Source organism: Anas platyrhynchos, chromosome 10 (genome assembly GCF_047663525.1).
Source record: "Anas platyrhynchos isolate ZD024472 breed Pekin duck chromosome 10, IASCAAS_PekinDuck_T2T, whole genome shotgun sequence".
Taxonomy (NCBI): domain Eukaryota; kingdom Metazoa; phylum Chordata; class Aves; order Anseriformes; family Anatidae; genus Anas; species Anas platyrhynchos.
This window is the reverse complement of record NC_092596.1, coordinates 21,312,568-21,335,461: the sequence shown is the minus strand read 5'-3', so window position 1 is coordinate 21,335,461 and position 22,894 is coordinate 21,312,568. Positions and strand designations below refer to the sequence as shown.

The window sequence follows — 22,894 nt, the reverse complement described above, 5'->3', positions numbered from 1 at the left end:
GTCCCTCTCCCACACTTCTTTCCCAATTTAAATTTCCTCAGACCTGTTCACTAGGTTTTAGCAGTACCATGTCTAAGAGAGCTGCCAAACTGCTTGCTATTAAACCTCAAAAGCGAAAACACATCCTAAGGCAAAGTTGTTTTTCTGTTCTCCAGGAGTTTTCATCATTTGTTCTGAGCACCTTCATATTTCCTTAGATAATGTTTTTAATTACTCCTAACAATAATATATATTTTTTTACATGGGGTATTTATTGTACTGGAAATTCTCATGTGTGAGCTGGGAAGACCATGTTTTTCTGCATGAAGCTATCACTTTTTCCTTTCTCTTCCCTTTTCTTCTTTCTCTTCTTTCTCTTCCTTCCTTCCTTCCTTTAAAGCTAAATAGCTAATTACACTTCCAGGTAGTTGGAATCCTTTCTTGCAGTCATTTTCTTGATCATGGTAGGTTCCAGTTCTGGATTCTGTTTTGTTTTTAAACAGGCTTCTCTTCTGACATAGACTTTTAGAATATAGCATGTATTTGCATTTACAATTCTGATTCACTCTGGGTGCATGTGTTCATAAATTGCTTTCTATTTTCGTGTTCACATGTTGTTCCTTACTGACTTATTCTGTTAAAATTAAGGCTTTTCAGTCTTCCTGAAATTGGATATCATTACCATGACCTAAAAAGTGAGTTGCTTGGTTGTTTCAAACACTGAACAAATGGTATTTGTATGGCTGCAGTGAATGTTGAGGTAAGTCTGATCAGGCTGATTCAGTTTTCATTAATGTAAATCATTGCTTGAAAAACTGCTGAGAAATGTAATTATCTTCTGGAGCCTGGAAGGTGCATCTTCTAAAGGTGAGAATGACAAGGTTGTTGTCAACACAAGTTGAAAACACATTCTGAAGAAAGTACTTCAGCTAAGTACAGGATGTAAAGCCTTTTCCAAGGTTCAAAAGCTAAATAAGAGGATAGAAACATTCTTGTCGTGTCTCCTTCCTAAGATGAAAGTCAATAGTAGACAGACATTCTGTGTGAACAGCTTAGCTTGGTGTGTTAAATAAAGATTCCTACGGCCATTATCAGATGCTAGTTTGCTTTTTGTAAACTCAATTTGATTGTATGAGCATATGAAGGGAGAGTTTCATGGTGTCTCAAGGACAGTGTTCGTGATACCTTTTTAAATACTTTTGCTTAAGCCTAGAAATTTCTAGTGAGGCATGACTTTTGTTGATCTCAGTGTCTTGAACAAGGGCTCAGGATTGGACTCTTCAATAACACTGCTATAATGTTTGGAGCTTCTCTCTGTCCTGCCTCAAGACAGTGTCAATGCAGCATCTCATTGAAGTTTACATTTCTAATAACTTAAATTGCAACTTACCATTAAAAAAATAAAAAGACAACTGATAGTACACAAGCTGTTAATCACAGAAGAACACCTAGATATACACAGGAATTTCTGTTTCATGAGTACTGAATAATAGAACATCAACAGTCACAGTATAAATAAGTGCATAAAGATATTTTATCTTTTATATACAGAAATGCTTCATTCATTCTCCCTCTGTAAGTCTTTTTTTTTTTTTAATGATGATACAGTCTTGAATGCATTTTTGTAGCAGTACTGCAGCATACTTGCATGCAGCTTTGTGTGTGTGAGTGTTACAGAAGGAAAACCTCTTAATCTTTTTCAAATGCAGGTTTCTAATACGATGGCTAACAACAGATGGGCTATAAGATTTTGGTGCTTTAAACAAAGGGGAAATTCTACCCAAAACTTCTGTGTTGTGCAGACTGTACAAAGTTTTGGCAGTTTAGCTTTGTTTCATCCTAAGGATCAGTTTACTTTTTTTTGTTTCTTGTTTTTCTTGTTTCTTGTTTTGTTTTTTTGTTTGTTTGTTTTTGTTTGTTTGTTTTCTAATGATCATCTGCAGGCTCTATCTGAACTACAGCCCAGATCAGCAAACCTGACATGATCTAACTTCCGTTGCATCAATTGTCATATGAACTAATGCAGAGCTTACCAAAGTGTTAATCAGATAACTGCATATAGACATTTGAAAAAAAAAGCAACAAAAATATATTAACAAATGTCAGAGCATGCAAATGTGCTTCACTTCCTCTCTAGGTTCATTGACACAAATGCTAACGTTGCTCCCCAAAAAAAGAGTGCAGTACAGCAGAGATTCACTCTAATTCACTAGAAGGAGCCAATTCAGGTTTAATAAACAGATCAGACAAAACAAAGTTGAATATAAGTTATGTACTGCTGTTGCCTGAAATATTTACAGCCTATATTCAAAATTTTCTTTAAATTTATATATATGCTATTTGAAAAGGTTTTTGTATTTACAAAGAAAACAGTACTGCTTACAGTGAAGTACAGTGAAGTACTGCTTACATACTCAGTATGTGAAACAATAAATTTTTCAAGCTGCCACTAGAAGTATGAATAATTATTTACTGGAAATCTATAAAGAGGCAACTTTTAATTGAACTATTCAAGAAACACAACAGTGACTGGATCTATAGTTTTACAGAGATAAGATTTACAAACTTTTCTTAGATCCAATAAAATTGCTTCCTCAACTTAGATAAATACTTACCACAAATAGTGGTAAGTAGACTATGTATAATGTTTCTTCAAAAATCCCAACACGTTTTTACATAGTAGAGATTATACAAATATACTGAAAACCATAAATTCATGCTAACACTTTCTCACTTGTAAAATTTTAGAAATGATACTCTGAAATTTGCAATGCTAATTTGGACTTTCAAAACAAGAGATGATTCAGTAGGAATGTTATTCAGAAAAACAAAAGGCCAAGATTTACCCTCTCCCATCCTTCCTTTGCCAAAGATTTGCTCTGTAAACCCCTTCTGGTAGCAATGGAATCAAAACAAAAATGGAACTATAAACAAAACATGATTATACAAATATACCTAAAAAATGAGGTACTCACAATCCCTTAGAGGTAGTCCATCAATATTTTTGTTTTACCCAGTGAACTGATCCACACCAGCTAAACAGATGGATGGGAGAGTCTGAGGGCAATTAAGCACAGAAAAATTTTGATGGTTTTACAATTTCAGAAACACCTGTGCTGCTTATTGCAATGCATTGTGAATATTCACTGAGTACCAGAGACTGCTCCATAGTCCTCAGGGGCTCTCATTTCCACTTGTGTTGTGGAGTCCTAATGGCTCTTTTGTTCAGTGGTCTGTTAATTATAAAAGAAAAAATTACATGCAATGATGATGTGGAGGTAAACAGTAAGAAAAGGAGGATTTCCTCTTCTCATTTAGAAAACAGCTTCAGAAATGAAGGGCTCTAGCTTCTGTTTCTCCTTAGACTACAAAAGGTACCTGGGGAGGAAGACTTCACAGAGGAGAAATATGAAAAATAAAAACAAACAACAAAAAAGTAATGTTAAGCCTTGTTTGAAAATGAAGATTTTGGGGATAGAACAAGCTATTGGATTTAAGGCCAACCTTTCTTTCCTCCCTGCAAACAGAAAATAACAAACCCATCACAACGTTATGTAAAGGAGACATTCAGCTCTGAAGAGACTGTGATGGGGCAAAGTATTTAGATAAAATGAAATTTGCAGAAGCATCCAAGCATTTCTCTGCCTTACCAAACTCATTTTTTCCCTATTCTGGCCCAAGTTCTTCCCTGTGCACAACATACATGTAATGCTGACATAGGCTCTTTGTTTTGACAGAAATAAATTCTGATGGAAAAAATGACCTGCCATGCTTCTCTTCATCTCTCCTGCATGCTATTTTCTTTCCTTCTTAGTACTCATTTGATTCCTTCATGTGTTTTGTTTATCATAGCCCTCCCTTCCACACTGCTTCCTTTTACACTCCCAGCTAGGCTTTCTTAAGCCAACAAACGTCCCCTCAGCATTTTGTCCCACACATTTCTTCCTGTAACTTGATCATATGCAACCTCACAGGGCATTCATACCACATGTTTAATGCTATGCAATCAATTCGGTCTGATTATTCCATTTACTCCTCCTCCACTGAGATCAGTCTACATTACTGCAGAGCACCTCTGTTTCCTTCACAACTTTTTTTTTTTCCAGCTAAATTGGTATTTACGGTTTGTTTACTACTTTCCAAATAATTACGTGAAATTTGAAACTGTCTAATAAATGGTATATGACATGCTAACAACATAATATTAAAAATTCCTGCAAATCAAACGTTTTGCTTTATAAAACAGTTGTAGAAGTGGACTTGATGATTTTGTCACATTTCCATGTATAATATATGATGAACAGTACTCTCTACATTTAATACAGATTACATTTTTAAAAGAGTTCTAGCGTGTTTACTGAATTGTAGCTTCTTATTCATTACAGTAAATCCACTCGTAAATCCTCTTTCACTAAGCAGTATTAGTTAATCAGTACAAAGGAACATAGCAGCATCATATTTTAAATATTGATGACTGTCAGTGTAAGCAGAGAATAAATTTCTCTGGGGCTCCTGATCTTATGGGGACATCACTGGCTGTAGACCTATCTTAAAAAAGAAAAAGAGTAGGCTGTTTTCAAAACAGTAATAAGCATGGGCTTAATGAATCAGTCAGGACACATACTGGGTCATCAAAATTCCAAACAAAAGCAAGTAGGAAGTAAAACTTAACAAAATGGTGAAAGAAAAATGTTTATAGGAGACTTTTATAAATGTGAACATCAACCATTTAACCAGACATGATATGAAAGACTATGTCTTGCATAGACATTTACTTGGGGCTAGTAGAATGAATTGCATATTTTCCCAAAATTGCTTCCACAATGATTGTTCTTGAGAATTGCACTTTTAAGTATACTGTTACAGATGTAAGAGCCTGGCAAATGATGGAAGTTTTATGCAATCTAAAATTGATAGGTATACATACACACACATTTATATAAATATATATATCTTATTAATATTGATAAGAGCAGCCTATTGCTGATACAAAATTGGCTTTACTTATCAATAACTTATCTCCACTCATGTGAAGCTAGCAAGTCACATACAGTAGGACTGTATGTGGATCGTGCAGTAGTCACAGAAGCAGCTATTATTACATGAGAGAGACATGATTCCAAGGTCTGAGAAGCAGTAGCAAATGAAGAGTAAGAAAACACCTGTCAACTCAATGGGCAGCTCAGTGTAACTCTCTGTACAAGGGTAAAATAGCATTCAGTGCCCAAGCAATGAAATTTCCTTCACAGCAGGCCAGAGCAAACTTCCACAGACAAATCAGCACATCAGCAAAAGGCCTTTCAAGGACTGCTTGTGCTGTGGGACCATTTATAATCTTTCTTTCTCTGCTCTCCTCTTGCAGGGAAGAGTTCTGGCTGGAGGACAAGTCGAATGAAAGCAGGACGCTTCAGAGAGCTCTGTGTTCCATCCAAAATCTGTTCTGCTATGCATTTTCTTTGTTCTTTCATTCATCCTGCTCCCTTTCTCCCCTCAAGGGAGGAGCAACAAGCTGCAAGAACAGATGTTTCTAATTTCATTAGACACTTCATACTGATACACAGAGCTTTACTTCCTTGTTAAGCAGTGACAAGGCTCACTGTATCTCTTAGGAGCAGCATGATTCTCAAGAGGGGCTAATATATACATATAATGGTCCAAAATTGAATTTCATATGTCTATAGTAAAACATAAATAGTATTTTTATACACTAAAGTCAGTGCCAAAGATTACTTGGTAAGAATATGTAGCTAAGTAGCATAATCAAAAAATCTTAAAAAACTAACAACGCTCCCCCCCCCAAATTATTTTATGAAATATAGGTGCAAAATCCTGATAGTTTCAGAATACCCCTTACCCGAGCATCTAGATTTTTTTTTCATTTTTATGCATTTTCTGAAATATTAAGTATAAAACAAGTTCAATCCATAGATCCCATTCTTTTCCTAGTATTTATTCACATGCACTTTTATTCCTCTTTATCTCAATTACAGAAATTTTCTAAATAACTAATCCAGAAAAAGACAGAAAAAAAAAAAACACAAAACCACATGCATACTAACTTACTAAGAGAACCCAGCTGGAAACATTGTAGTTTAAGAGAGCAAATCCAAAATTAACTTTGTTCTTCCATATGACTTGGTCTATCATGTGATCTAACAGGATTGGATGAACACAGAGGGATTCTGATCCTGGTTATTCAGCCCTGACAAGGAGAACAGTCACCCAGATTTCAAAAGTCTTCTTTAACATGTATGGCTTGTGAAATCACAGTCTTAAAAGCTAGGGAAATCTGCATTTTCTTATAAATCAAGCTTTCTACAGGAGGATATATTTTTTTTTGTTAATTTTAGATTAAAAAAGAGCTCATTTCTAAATCAGAATAAGTACCTGAAAATGGAGCAGTGAAATCTTACTTGCCTGTTTTGTAGCTTCAGGATGCATTTCTTTTTCATTCTTCCTCTGCAAGGGTGGTATGGATGTGTAGTTCAGCAACTCAGCTGACATGAGTAAAATTTGCAATCACATCTACAAGAATAGGAGAGGAGAAACCACTTACCACTTCTGCAAAAACAGTAGAATGATCAGAATCAGGATAAAAAAAAAAAAAAAAAGTGAGTTAGAATGATTCAATACTGTTAGAATCTTCAATATTACAATCTTCAATAACAGAACAGATTTATCCAAAAATTTTGCTAAAACAATGAGCCATGTTTTAAGATAACATAATTACTGGAACAGCTATTGAAGGTTATTAGAATACTAATCTAAACTTTTTTTGTAATATTTTGTTTTTCTTATTTTTTTTAATCTAAATTTGTCTAGTTCTAAGAATGAATTCAGATAACAGAATGTATTTTTACTTCACTGACAATATACCCGAATTAAATGGATGAATATTCTAAAAGCTAAATTAAATTTAAAAGAGCCTTGCCAACTGTCTACAAATTGCTATGTGTACATCTCAGAATCTGCAGTAAGCTTTCTAGTATAAATAAAAGTTTTAGTTTAAGGGTTGTTATTGTCAAGCACCAGATTTCAGGGTAAAATCTCTTATGAGAGAAATAATCTGGATACCTTCTTACAAGGAACAATCAACATAGAGACAGAACGCGGTATCAGGTATACCAAAGGGACAAGAATCTTATTAATTGTACATTTAATTCAATCAAAAATTTCAAATTCTGAAACATTTATCTGAACAAGTTAATAATAAGCAATACAAAGAAAAAAGAATATGATAAAGTCTTTCTAAAAATCACACACACAAAAAGCATAGTTTTACCTTGTATTTACTACTTTTTGTATGTCAGAGCAAAGCAAATAGAGTACATTCTGTGGAAAAAAACAACAGTGTGAATGGAACATCTTGAATACAAGAAAAGGCCATTCGGCCTAAAGAGGATTGGCCTTCATAATGCATATGTTCCCTTAGGATGGTGTCTAATTGCTTCCTGAATGACTGCAACGTTTGTTCCAACATCTTTACCCACTAGGCCATTCAAACTATGCATCACAGCCTGAGTGAAGGAAGCATCTTTCTAAGTTCCGAAATTGTCTTTGCTTAGTTTCCATTTAAGCCCTCAGCCCTATTCTTTTCATTGTAGTTACAGTGGTAAAAAGTATTGATTTTATCAACACTACTTAGGATTTTATTTGTGAATTAACTTTTTAGCATATTTTTATTTTCTATCCAACTCTATTGAAATTCATACTGCTATTATTTTCCCTCCAAATTTATCCACCTGTTTGAATAATTAAACAAACTACTGTATTCCTCAGTCACACAGTGTCCTCAGTATACCATCTTCATCCACAGATGTTGCTTGAAAAATAACAAATATTGATTCCACTGTCTGGGATTAAAATAACAAATCAGGTAGTATATTCAGTATACATTTCTCTTGACTGAGTGCCCCTAAAATGAGAACTCTGAAATCACAAGTTTTTAGCAGATATATTACTCCAAGAGAAAGGTGGTACATTTTTCAATCTTCATGGCATAAATTACTTTCTTCTGCATGTGCACATCTTTGTTCAGCTTCTTACTTTATAACTCATTTGTGAAGCTAAGTCTAAACTGGTTAAAACATTACATATATAAGGGAGATACATAAAATTACTTTCTCATATCTGCTGCAGTTGGAAATTTCATGCCCATCTATTGCTAGCCAATCTCCTTTGAAAGACTGCACTTGTAGTAAAGGTGGCTTTACATTTCTACAGCTGCAATAAATTGGTTTTGTCCAAACAATTTTCTACATTTTCAAACTCTTCCTAAACATCCCAAACAACTGCATCCCTGCTTTATCTTTAAAAAAGGAAAAATCTGAGTATTTTGAACTAAAAAGAATTGAATTTTAATCTAAACAGGTGTTTTTTTGAATTATAAAACTGTGAAAGAAAATTTAGAAATGTAATTACATCCAATTTATCCAATTTCATGCCTATTAATACTATGAAGTTGAATTGTTTCTTAATATACTCTGAAGGGCTGTTTTGATGTTCAAATTGCCACTACAGAGAAAATGTGGGTGTTTAGTAAGATACCAAGTGGACTTCTGCTGAGCCTCCAGTATTCACAGTCATCTAGTTATTGTGAATGTAGGGTTTTACAGTAGCTGGCATTTTGTGAAGCGTTTAGATTTCTGACAATATTTCTCAGCTGATGGTATAACATTTCAATGAAAATCATAAAGAAATATATAGAACATATCCACAGGGGGGAGAAAAAAGAAAGAAAGAAAGAAAGAAAGAAAAGTGTAGCATAATTAAAGCCAAGATGCGTATACTTATTTGACAACAGAAAACTGTTCAGATGCAGAAACCTGTGCATCTCTTTGGGAGTCAGACACATCTATAAGCTCAATAACAACTGGAATGACTTATAAATGACAGTGGGTAAATCGTCATAAGTCCTGAATGCAAGTTTGGCCACAAATGTATCCTCTAGTTCTTTAGTTTAAAAAAAAAAAAAAAAAAAAGAGGATTGAAGAAATAATAATAACTAGACAAAATTTGCTAGTCAACTTGAAAGTCGTAATGAGGACTATGTGACCTTTGGCCATAATCCATTTAACTGTCTTACTAATATTAAATATGCAATCACACACACCACTGGTGCAACCACAATTATCCAAGGTACTAAAGTAAAGTCTGAAGTAAACACTGTCCCTTAAACTGTTACGTTATTAAATTGTTCGCTTTCCAAAATCTTAAAATTTTGCATATAAAACACATGACTTTATACCTACAACGCAGAATACTAATATTTTTATTAAAGAAACTAGTCAACTGAAAAGATCCTAAAAGGTAAGCCAAAATCTGCATTCTTAACTGGGAGAACTGCGTTAGGAAAACAAACACCTTGTCCCAGTAATTTAACTTTGTCTTCTTCATTTTCCAAGTCTGGAGGATTGTTCGATTTCTTTTTACCCCAAGAATCTCCATCCAGCTAGGTAAAACGTAAAAGTTTAATTTCTTGTGTTGTAATGTCATAGTTGTACCAAAATTGTTAGCACTGCAGAACCATGGGTTTGGAGCAAATAAGCAGATAGGAAAATAAAGATTTACTGCCCTCTGAGTTAGCAGGTTAAACAGAGCATAATGAGGCATAAAGAGCCACAAACCAAGAAAAAAACACTTGCACATTAAGTGTTTGAAAAGAGTGATACTGTCACTTCTTTTCATAAAGAAGTTAATTCCTAAATTTATATGTTGTTCTCTTACTCAACATGGAATAATCCTGTGTAATTCACTATGAATCCATTTCTGTCATTCATACACAAAATACACTATTCCTTCTCAGCTCCATGAACAGCAGCTATAGCAACAATTTTGGATGTGTAATCCTGATGCTGCTTCTTACATCAGTTTTTCCAATGTGTAAGTTCTCAGGTGACAACCTACTTCTGATTTATAGCTCTGTATGAATTTACTTCTGAATTACACCCATACTGAAATTAGTCACAACCCATGTTCTTACAAAGCGGGTTCCTTTGCTTCATAGTCAGGAAAACAAACATCATGATAACTTCTGGTCAGTACTGCAAGTGCTGCCCTATGAGAATCCCTTGGTGAGCTGGAAATGAAATAAGAAGAGAGACAGAAGTACATACCAGTGTCATCAGCATAGACTTATATCTCCATAATTGTTATTCCATTCCACTGGCAAGGTAAGCCACCATCATTAATATAATTTATAGTATTTGGACTATTTACTCCTGCTATGAGCTACACAGACAGCCCAACACCATCATATATAAAACTAGATTAAAGTTTACCTTGTCTCAACCTGTTTTCTTTTTGCCTTTCCTTTCCTTTCCTCTTGTGTTGTTATTTGTTTTTTTTTTTTTTTTGTTTGTTTGTTTGTTTTTGGTTTTGTTTTTGTTTTTTTTTTCCCTAGGACAAAGAGCTCATAAAATAATGGTTCTCTGATTCTAAGATTCTTAGTGGGTTTTGGAAATCGCTCAGGTACCACTGAACTGAAGGGGAGCTATGCACTTACGTACAATTCCACAGTCACTTAAGAACCTCTACATAATGTGTTTTGAATGGAAACAAGATGTCCAAATACCTTGTATAGCATTAGTTACGGATGCCTACATACCTATCGCTATAGTTATATACCAGTGTAGACATCTTTCATGTTGTAGGCTCTCAACTACATCAAAACAATCTGTTAAAATCTACTCTTCTGTGGCACCTTGGACTATGTGTATTATTTCAAATTTAATTTCTCTGTGTGTTGGGAGGGGGAGGACCTTCATGTGACCTTGACTGAATACAGTATTCATACATTATATGCAAACTGCAACTGGAGAAGTGAGGGTGAAGGCTACTGAACACAATCTTTTCAGTGAATCATAATGACAGAAGCACCTCTCCTGATACATTCTGAGAGCAGAGTGCAGTATTCTCCACATTTCATCTTTTTTTTTTTTTTTTTTTTTACCTGCATGGGAAGGTTTAATGGCTTTACATGACCTACGTTTCAACGAAAAAGAAGCTTCTGAGAAATAAACAAGTAAAGATCTACAGCATATTGTTTTGTAAAAGATAAATTTCATTGAGCTTAGTAGAATTACAGCACTGCGGAGACCAAGGGAATATATTCAAATGTACTGCAGGTTATGTTATAAAAGCTGGAATTAAAATTCTTCAGTGATGAAACTGTTCCTACTTAGTGAATAACAGCTGCTCTAAATTAATCTATATTGATTAAATTTCATCTTGGCTCACAAAAAAAAAACAAAAAAACAAAAAAAAAAACCAACAGCATTTAATTTAGAACATCACTGGAACATCTCAATTGAAACAATTGCAAGATGAAAGCAACCACATGATGTCAGCAAGTATTATCACCCTCCTAAGTCACACTGAACTTAGTCTTCCAGAAACCAGAAGGTTCTCTCTCCATTACTTCCTCTAGTGACTCTTGATACGCTCTGAGCTACGTTTCCAAAGCAAAGTGTATTTTCGGTTTTGCCATCCTAGTGATATACAGCCCACCTAGCCCACTTTTTACCTTTTCAATTTTCAAACACCCTTTTCTTCTTCATTTAGCTTTATGTTTGTTCATTGTTCAAAACAATGCACAAGATGAGGTGGGCCAATAATAAATAATGAAAGGAATTATTCAGGATACAACCACAGAGCACACTGCAGGTAAATAATGGATGTTGCTGCACACCCTCTGAACAGGGAGTGGGCTAATGTGTTACAAGTAGACTTAGCAAGGGATTTCTGAATTTGAGCTAAGACAGTCTCATGCCCAGCACACAGGGACTGTTGCAACTGCAGCCTCAACTGTTAGATAAAACACCTAGTAAAATGACCCCCAAAAAAGTAGATATGTTTTATTTTTAATAAGCTCTTTTGGCAACAACTCACAAAAAAAAAAAAAAAAAAAAAGTGTATCAGAAGAAAAAATTACTCTGTACAATAACGAAAAGCTACCAATTATAAATTCTATATTCAAGTATAGCTTATAAATTCTATATTCAAGTATAGCTTATACTTTTGATGGCTTTTGTAAGATATTTTGGAGATGTTATACCTGTCATTTAAACAGGGCTGCTCACCTGAGTAAAACAAACAGGATTTGGTTACTTGTTTATTAGGCTTTGAGTCTGGTTTTGCAGAAAGATTGTAAAAATCTTGTTCTCCACTGTAAAAATTTGAGATATTTTCATGAAGAACTGTATTATTTTGTTTTATAGTCACATTCATATGCTTTTATTTACATATAATATACCACTTTGAAATTAAAAATGTTGATTATTCCTTCTTCTACATTGAAAAGTTCATGTTTTATTTTGCAGTATCTTGGGTGTGTTGATGTATATATTTTAAGTGTTTCCATCTTATATAGAATGAAATATATAAACAATTAGAATTACAGAATTCTCCTTTTATTGCTTTGTGCTTTTATTTGTTGGTATGTGGTTGTGTATAATTTTGTATATCTGACACCAAACTGTACTCAATAGCTCTTTGAAGCTTTATTAATTGCCAGCTTTTTCTCCTTCTGTTCTACACTTTTTAAAAGTTCATTTTTCAAAAACAATAACTCCCACTTGCTGAATTTAATATTCTTTTCTAGAAACATAAAATCATATCCCAGCTATCCTTTTTGAACAATATACAGTGTTATTTTCCTATCATCTGCAATAAAACACTGCGAGATAACACATAAATAACTGTATTAACACTAAACATGTTCATTAAGTGCCTCATTTTCAAAATGTGTTACAGCTGGCCACTTATACTTGGCTTGAAATCAAATAATACAGGACAAGCAGAAAATAAATAGCTGACTCCTGATAAGCTACTCAGATAAATAATTCCAGGGTAATCTATAGACCACTTACACAAATGAGAAGAGTAAAACAAAATCCTCACTCACTGAACTCAACCCCTGTGCAAACAAAGCTTCATTCCTGGAGTATAAACAAAGTCCAGAGTATTAAAAATATTACAGGAAGTGGTACAATTGATAGAGTTGAATGGTTAAACCAACTATTTTATATAAGACTACAGTTCAATGGTCAAACCAAATGGTCAAACCAGCATTTTTAGAATGTACTATGATAGATGGCAGATCTGTATTTTATAATACCAGGTATCACTATTTTTCTAGGTGAATTTTCTACCTGCAGACAAGTGCTGACAAAAACTTATCCAACTCAGTCCTCTACTCTCACACCAGGTATTAAAGCAGCAGTGAAAATAACTTGATGCTCCATAGTGTGGCAAGTTGTAGCTTATTTACCTAAGACTTCACAGCTCAGTGTATTATTTTTGTTTTAAAATTAACACATCTTTGTAATGTTCTGCCGTTTTGGGAGATTACGGTGGAATACAAATGTTTAAAGAGGATAAATTGCAGAACTATAGATGGAGAAAAACAATCTGAGGCTTCCAAGCCTGTGATCATAATATTTAATTTGTTAATTCATTTGCAGGTATAATATAGTCAATATCCAATACTACCAGTACAGTTCTTAGATCACTTATTTCAGTGAGTTTTTTTTATATAAACCTGTTCTTACTCCTCTTTTTCCGATCAGTGCGCCATGGCATCTTCTTTGCCTAGTTAACAGTCAATTTGAATCAGCTATTAATTAATTCTTAATTCTTTCTAGAAGAAATCATAGATCTAATACATTTGGAGCTTAATGTCTGAACCTAAAGTATTAGATCATTCTTCCAAGGTGGCCTTAATGCACTGTATGTTTTAATCTACTCAATGTTTCTGTCAGTTTATATTTATTTACAGCTTTCATATGTTGAGTAATTAGTAAGTTGGGGCCTCATTTTTATTTATCTTACTCTTAATTTTAATATGATTTTCTCCACTAGAATCAATGGTGTTACATCCTCATATTGATACTAGACCCTGTATTATTAATATATTTATAAATATTGCAGGGATTATTTAATGCATTCAGGAGTTATTTCAGATTTCCACTTCTCATTTGCATTAGGGAAAAATCACTCCCAAAGTGTTTTCAGCATCTCTATTTGTTTTTATTGCTTTAAGGCGAAATGTCCTCATTATGTTTGCGAGTTTATTTATCTCATTAACATGATCAGTTGGTATAAAAAACAAAACAAACAAGTGTGTTGCTTAACAGAGTAAATTCACATCAACATAAACAATTTGTTTCATTAGGAATACCCAGTATTAGGTCACTGGAGATATCAAAGATCTAAATCAATTTCTTCAGCAATTCCATCAACATCCTCTTTCAAATCCTAGTGCTCTACTAAGTTAAACTAAAAGCACAAAACTGAGGGGTAAATTTAAACAACACATGAATGTTTCTGTAGTGTATTGCACCATCAGTTTGTGTCTTCAAAACCATGGCATTTTGTTTCCTGATTTACTGGGTATTTTTAGGTATATAATGAGATTTAATAAGATAACTGCGGGTCAAATATGCTGTTTACAAAACATAGCTTTATCAGTGCTTTTGTATAGAAATCCTACCCTAAAAATAACAGCATATAAATAAACTTTTAATCTCTGCTGTAATGTTTGTACACATTTATCTTCCTTTTCTTTTATATTCCTAATTAGTTGCAGTTATCTTATATTCAAGTAAGTAGATAAGTGATAATTATAAGAATTCATAGTTTGATGCTAATCTAACATGTGTCAGTTTTACACCAGGTTACATTACTGACTTTCCAGCATTAATTCAGAAGACCAAAATAAGGATTTTACTGCTTAATCTACATGAGATATACTCACACTTTCAAAGTTTACAGCTATTTCTTTGAATCAGACCAATGTGAAAATCATCTTCTCTGTTTTAGGATATCTTTGTTGTACTCCTTGTTTTTCAACATTAATTATGCTAATCATAATTAATGAGCTTTCAGTGTGATCAGGAGAAGGTCCCTTTTGCAATGTCTGTTCCAGTAAATGATCCAGTGCCAGGAAATGCTGCGTAGCCTCAAGGCCAAGTGGCAGTGGCATAGCCTGCTCATAAAATTCTTCCCCCCCACTCCTCTATGCATGATCTGCATTTTGGGAATGATCTCTGGCCTGTGCAAATCTCCTAAATTGTACACAGGAATCTGTTTGGAAAGTGTCATTTGGTACTGGTCAGGTTAAAGCATGTATTAAGTTCAATAGTAAGATGACCATAATTTCTGTTAACCAGTAATGGCACAGGTTAGTTTATCACATGAGTTCAAACCAACAATTTGGGTTCAAAAAATTCAGTGGAGCTGGAGTCAAAATATCTGAAATAGTCTCTAATCCATAGAAACAAAATTTCACTGAATTCATTCTAATCCATCCACAAGGATGAAACAATTACATGTATTTCCCAGAAAGTTGAGGACTTATTTACTTCTCATCCCCACACTTCTCCCTCTGCACATGACTGTGCAGCTGATTTCCTTTGGCCCCTTCTGAACAACCTTGTATAAATTAATGCTCTGTCAAAAACTGATTTTAAATAATTTCTTTCTCCATAGGGAATCTTGTACATTAAGTCCCATAGAGGATATTAAACAGTTCTGCAGAGGACCAGCTTCCTTACCAATTGATTTTGGGCTAACCAGGAATTCATTAAGGCCTACATAGTGTCCTTTTTGATAAGGGAAAGGGGCAAAGGAAAAAATGATGAGCAGGGCACAAAGCCCTGCTTCAGAAGTCTGTGTTTACACCTGTCAAATTTCATCCAGGGACTGAGCCTTCCAAATGCATTTTTTGTCTGTATATTTTTCTGACACCGTACAGTTCTGCCTTTTACTGTCTGCAGGATTCAAATCTTTTTTTTTCATATTTAAAAAATAATAATAAATAAATAAAAAAGAATAGTTTCCCTTTTCCTCTCCTCTGCACTGATTTAGCACGTCATGAGGGTTGTTATTTTTTCTCACCTTTGGAGGAAGGCTGAATGACCAGAGATGAAGCAAAAGCCAGTAATTCTTAAAGGCCAATCACCCGCTGGCAATTCCATCATTTATTGCTCTTCCTTATTTCTCTCAGACCTCTCTCTCTTTTGTGCTGCTTCCTCTTACTTTTCCATCTCCCTTCCATTTCACCGGTGGTTTTTTTTTGTTTGTTTGTTTGTTTTTGTTATTATTAAAAGAGGATTCATATAAAATTTCTTTGGCTTCTGTGAAGCACAAAGTAATATTTTATGCAGAATAAAATGAGAAATTATACTGCATAATTGAGCCCTTTAACTACCTACAGGAAATTGAATTTTGTCAAAGTATTTGACCAAACAAATTTTTTTTTCCATTTGCTCATGGAAATGGTGTTGATCTTTCTTCTTGTTTGAACTACAGAAAGGAAATCAGCAGCCTAGAGCTTGACACAGGTTAACAAGACTCAGCAGCCTATCTTTTAGGGACTGCATCATCTGATTTTGTGTACCCAACAAGACTGCAGCCTAGTTGCACTTGCCACAGCAAGTCCAGCATGGATTGCTACTTGTGCAAAGTGAAATAAGGTTTACAGAGAGCTGGTCATCCAGGCAGTGACCGGCCCATTCTGTTAGAGGACAAATGCTAGGAATACAGTGGCCAGTACCACTGTAGTACGCTCTGTACCAGGCAACCATTATGCTAGTGTAACAGTGCCATTGTTTAGCTTCAGATTCCTATTTATGCTAAGTTGGAAGGACATGCTTTTGCTTTTTCTGCTTTCCTTGCTCTTGGCCTGTCTCTGTTAGCATTAACTCAGGATTGACATCCTCTGGATTTACATAAATAGGTAAGCCTCTCTCTCTCTTTTTTTCTTCCTCCCCTCAATACTGAAGATTAGGGGATCGAAAGCTTCCATTCCTATAAAATTTTATCCCAAGAAGAGCATAAATGTCACTGGGCAGCAGGCAGAATAGAACTTTTAGTTTCACGTGGGTGATTACTGTACCAGTTTTATCAATATTTTGCAAGGCTTTTACCAAACAAACTATTTCTACAGGGTCATTCATACTGAGATTAAGCAGTTACAACACATCAAGTCTTTTATGAAAGACCATTTTCAACTTTGTTTAGATCTTTCACAGTCAATCCAAACTCATGTACCTCAGGTTTTACCAGGTTTTTCTATAGATAGATGCACAGGTTCATCAGCTTCCAAGGGGTTTGCATCCTAGATAGGTATTTTGATTCAGTGATACCACCTGCAGTCAGAACTGCTTATGCTCTTCACTAAGATGGCAAAGGAACTTTTTTTTTTTTTTTTTTAATATTCTGAGCAAATACTGCCCACTGATTAGGTGAAAAATCTTATTGTTTGTCTTATGAACCACTACAACAAGCTCACAAACCTGGGAGCCAGACAAAGCCATTGCTAGCCCAACAATTTACTTTCTGCTTTCTGAGATGAAAAATACAGCTAAATCTCTTCCCATTATGAAGCATACACAAGCAGACAATTACAAAACTTGGTTAGACAATCCATAAAAGTTAGTTTTTATTCTCAAGCAAGACATAATACTGAATGCATATATTAAAAGAAAGCAGACTTTTTTAAATGGAATTCCATTACAAAATTCCTTTGGTCATTTAATATCAGGCAGTTTGTATGTGCTAATGGATATGTAAATTTATTTTAAGATTCATTAGTGATTAATGATCAGTGATGTACACTATTGTCAGTTTAAAATAATTTTATAGGTATTAACATTCTATCAGTTGTACCAAGCAAGTCCTAATACATATTTATCACTTTAAACATTTTCCAAGAACTTTTAAGATGTCAAATAAGAACTTGCAATATAAAAAACATTAGCAAAATATTTAATGGTTTTTAAACCTCCCCATCACCTACTGAAGCTACTTATACTACAAGCTTAAGAATTCAAACTTTGTACATGCTATAATATTCAACACATCCTACATTTTCACAATTTGTTCATTTAATAACACATCGTTGTTAGACACTGAACATGTAAATCTATCATAACTGAACAATACCTCATTTGTTCAACATACCAGGTGAACAAGAAGGGTTATAAATCCATTATCTAAATTATTACCACTTAATCATTAAACTATTTTATTAAGGTACTTTTTTTTCCCCACCCAACAAGATACATTGAAACATTGATACCTAGGTTGCTTATCACTGTACTGGCTTTCAATAAAACACTTGGCATTTTTTCCTGTTATTAAAGAGTAAATTCTGAAACAGGAGAGACTATTAATTATGCATTCATTTTATATCAAAACATGCATTTAACACTTTTTTTTTGGTAGAAAAGCAAAAACTGGCAGACAAATAACTCATAAATGACACTAATGAGCACTGGGAGATGGAGTGGAAAGGTTTTAAATGTGTCCCATTATTTAGCAGGATAATTAAGACCACAGCTCTACTATGGCATTTTATTACAGAAATAGATAAGATCCCATCTTATTGCAAACAGGTGTTGTAATGAAGCAAAGCGAGATCATTTTTATGTGGTTCTTCTGGTCCAAGAAATATTGCAAATTTATTTTATGCCACCTTAATTTAAAAAGTAAGCACACAGATCTTGGCAAACAACACAAACTGTAAAATATGATATGCAAAACCATTTCCAATACTGTTGATTTAAGTTATCTCCAGGGAAAAAAGAAAATATTTTCTCTTACACCTTGTAAATATAGTTTGGTTTCTCACAAATGTTTGGTTTAAGTCTTGTATTATCAAATCATACTCACTATACACAAATGGAATTGCAGTTTAATGTAAATGAATCATCATGCCACATTCTTTACAATAACGTTTCTGATGTTTCAATTTATCATGAATCTTTAATCCCCCATAAATATTGTCACTATGCTTCTGTGTCGTATCTGTTACAATTTTATGCTTTTGTCAATATTTACTGCCAAGTGTTGCAAAATACAGGTAACTCTACATGGTGATCTACAAAAGATCCTTTCCTAAGTTGAGTGATGCAATATTTACAGTGGTGTAATTCTAAGAAGTGTCTATGCTAACCTTTGCCATTAATAAGCTTAAAGAGTATATACAAGACTCACAGGGGAGAAAACTGTAATATCTGATTACCTTGACCACAAGCTATGATTCCTTCACATATTGTTGTAGAAGCACATTATAGTGAAACTGAGGGGCTGCTTTTTTTTGAGTGCAGGTCTTTTCATTTTAAGATAGACGCTCAGTTAAAGTATGTGAATACAGGTAAGAAAAATTGCAACTTGTCTTTCAAACACAACACCTGGGAGCAAGCAATCTGTGAAAATGACAGGGTATGCTGGAAACCCTTTTTGCGTTCTTACGGAACAGGCTAAGAAACACTTATACTGGTACTCAAAAAGATACTCTACATAGTGGAACAGCAAGACTAGTGCTTGTAAACCTATGTATCATAAAGGTTAAACTTTCAGAAAGTTAAGCCCCTGACTAATCTGTAAAATTTGGAGAAATATTATATTCTGTGGCACTCTAACAGCTAGAGGCAGATAGTAAGATTTTGACTGTTACAAACTTTCTTCTTTAGATGCGGGGAAAAGAAACCCCAAAAATGGCCCTTTCAAAGGCAAGAATAAATCTCAACAAAAATGAAAGGGTTATACAGCTGGACAAAGCATGAATGGAAGATAGCACTCTAAGAAATACATTACACAGACTTTCACTGGAGCACTGACCTGACAATGGATGTATCACACTGCAAGCTGGGATGTTTCGTCCTCTTGGTTCAGCACTCCGATGATCTCAGCATGAAGACAGCAGACTCTGGCCTCTGCATTGTGGTACTGGGTTTTCAGGTTTTCACTGGAATGACAACATTGGTGAGATTATGCATTTCAGTTTTGAAACCACCTTTTGGATATTTTGTGTAAATGGATCAACTAAGTGCTCCAATTTTCTGCAGGCACAACTTTGAAATTTATTTTCTTAAAAGAGCAAAAACTAAATAACCATTGCAGAAAATATTTCTAGGGAGACAGGAGTGCAACAGTATGCTTTTCAAAGTATACAAAGTAGTTTTGTTCTAATTTTGACCAATTATTTATAGAATTATTTTACAATGCTTACTCACATACTTACCAGAAACTTGATTTCAGATATTTCCTGAAATATCTGAATATCATTTTTTCCTAGAATCATACAGAAATATAAACAATGTCCTTTGATTCAAGTTCTGTGAAGAGAAAGGACCTGGTACCTTGATGGTGTCATCAATTTTACAAATCATTGAGAAAGCATTACCAGTTTATATGTACATATGTTACAAGTTTTCACTTCCACCACTTTATTCTCAAGGGTCAATAACTATTGATGAACAAAGTGAGAAAAATCGCATAGAGTAGCAATATCAGCTAATAACTATAGAAATGGCTGGATATCATCAAACCCCAGAAAGCTTTCTGAACTTTGGAAACCCAAATTCAGAGGCTCAAGATAGTTTCCTCTTTTTTCTATTTCACTTTATTCATTGGAGTTTGAGATTCGTTACACTAAAAATCTAAGGAAGTTTGGTGGTGAGATGAAAAAAGGAGCGAGATACAGAACGAAAGAGCTGTGGAAATTGGAATTTAAAGCATAACTAATGTCATTTGGCTGATTTTGCTTCAAACCTACTGGAAAGAAAAAAGAGTAAAGTTCTGCAATATGTAAGAAACAGCTTCTTGAAATGGTCTTGATTTTCTACCTACCTGTTAAATATTTGAAAGAGCTTGAAATTAATCATCTAAGGTGATTAAAGAAAAAATTATGATGCATGATAACCTGCAACTTCTTATACGTATAATTAAGTGTATCTGTAGCTCCAATACAAAGGAGGCAGAGAGATGGGGGAAAATACTCCAGCGGATCTACCACATCACATGCTTGACCTTTCATCTTGCATTTTTAATGAACATTATGGTATCATATTTGGCCACTTTCTCTTCTCCTCTCTATGAACTTTTGTCTCCGACAGTCAATTTAGGTGTATTAATTTAAGGAAAAATTTCCAGTGGTTTGAGTATTTCATATTTTGAATTTTAGCATAGTAAGCGATGTTGGTCTAGGAAAAACTGTAGCAGAAGATAAGAAGGAATGTTCCAGGTGCTGGAGCAGAGCTTCCACCACAGCCCATGGAACAGCCCATGGAGAGACTATGGGAACCATGCATTTTCCTGCAGCCTGTGGAGTTTGGCTTGCCCACAATGGGAATTGGTAAGTAATAACCCTATCTTAAACTTGACCTATGAGCTTTTATTTTCATTTTCTCCCACTGTCCTGATGAGGAGGGGTACAGAGAGCAACTTGGTCAGCTGCCCCAGGTCAAACCACCATACCTTTCTTTTCCACCTCCTGACTGCCCTGATGAACTGTTTCATCTCCTTGATAGTTTTTTTTGTTTTTGTTTTTGTTTTTTTTTTTAAGTCACACCGTTTTTCACTCAATAGTTCTGTATGAGCTTGTTTTCAGCTCAGTGCTTGCAGCTCCTGACAGTGTACGGACAGTGAGAGCTAAGACAAATACCAGGCTCAAAGGCCTTAATTCTGTTTTGTCATTCATTAAATAAAAATAAACTTCTCATGTTTAAGTTATACAAAAACAATTATTTTAAACACATAGCTTCTGCTATACACAGTGTTGCTTTGAGAATATAAGTTACTCTTTGGGTGAGCTTTAGAGAATGTTGCACACTTAACTCTTACCATACTATAAATTTGGAATGCCGTACAATTTAAAAGTTTGAAACAATAACAACTTTGTTTGTTTGCAGTTACTGTTTTGCTTCACACTTTATTGCACAGTCTTCACTCTGTATCCATTAAACCTGTTACAAGCCATAGAGGAAAATATCAAATTTTGTCTGTGGGGAATAAAATAGTCAAAAACTTTATATTTATTAAATTACTTCATATTCTGTGTGGTCATTCATTCTCAAAATAATAGCAGTAATGACTGTATACTAATAAACATGTACTGTATACTAATAAACATGTCTTGAGTTAGAAGAGTATTCAAATTATCCAGCTTTGATAGTACAAAAAAACTTGCTGGAATGTATTAACCATTTAAAGCTTCAAAACAATACAGAATTGACTTGTGATTTCTGAGATCCCTCCTTTTTTCTGAAGTGCACTGAATTTAAAATAAAAGCGTACTAATTTCCCAACCTTTCTATAGGGAACAGAGAACATTAGGGTTCTGAATTAGCCAAATATATATAAATTACTGGGAATGAGTTTCTAACATAAATTGTACCTAATTTAATTTACAAAGCATTTAACCCTCAATTTCTTATTGATAGTTTATATTATATAAATTTTTCTATGATAATGGCAAAGGACACTAAGCAGCAATTGATGTCGTGACACGTGTAACCCAAAATACTGAAGTGTTTAACAAGGTATTGCAAATATAAACATACACATTACATGCAAGGGGCACAAGGATAAAAACAATCATGATTCAGTTATAATGCAGTATATATTATAAGCTGTTGTTGTTATTATCATTATTATTATAAAATTACATACCACAGAATCTCCAGGAAATCAAACAGCCCCAAATGACTCCCACCAGCTGCTCACAGTTACTTAATATTAAGGCCCTATCCATTAGCAGTCTACTCTCAGCTGTGGCTCATTTTAAACTTATTTTTCTCCACATACTCCTTCCATATCAATGACATTATTCCAGCTGATTTATGCACTGGGGAGACACACTTCATCAGGTTAGATTAATTCACTAACTCCTTGGTACTATTATAGGCAGATTCTGGCTGTGTGCATGTCAGGTAGCTAGCTAGCTAGCTAAGGTTAGCATCGGACATGACAAAGATACTTTTTTTTTTTTTTTTTTTTTGTAGTTAAGCATACATTTCATTCAATGGTCAGAAGTGAAGAAAAAGCATATAGACCCAATTATAAAACCCTGGGTCTTGGACTTGCATAGTCAAAACAGATTACTTTTATTGTAAACTAATGAGAATTG

General features: G+C 34.3%; 1 long non-coding RNA gene across 5 annotated transcripts in view; it reads right to left on the bottom strand.

Annotated features, from left to right (window-relative positions):
* Nucleotides 1-995: 995 nt before the first annotated feature.
* LOC106016862 (uncharacterized) overlaps nt 996-22,894 on the bottom strand; it is a 294,342-nt gene continuing 272,443 nt past the window's right edge. For 4 of the 5 annotated variants that reach the window (XR_011811771.1, XR_011811769.1, XR_011811772.1 and 1 more), the window contains 3 exons: nt 19,606-19,732; nt 6,397-6,504; nt 996-5,488 (listed from right to left, as the gene is read on the bottom strand). This is a non-coding gene — a long non-coding RNA (uncharacterized lncRNA). Of the gene's footprint in view, nt 5,489-6,396; nt 6,505-19,605; nt 19,733-22,437; nt 22,550-22,894 lie in introns of those variants that run through there. The other variant, XR_011811770.1, reaches the window with a different exon arrangement.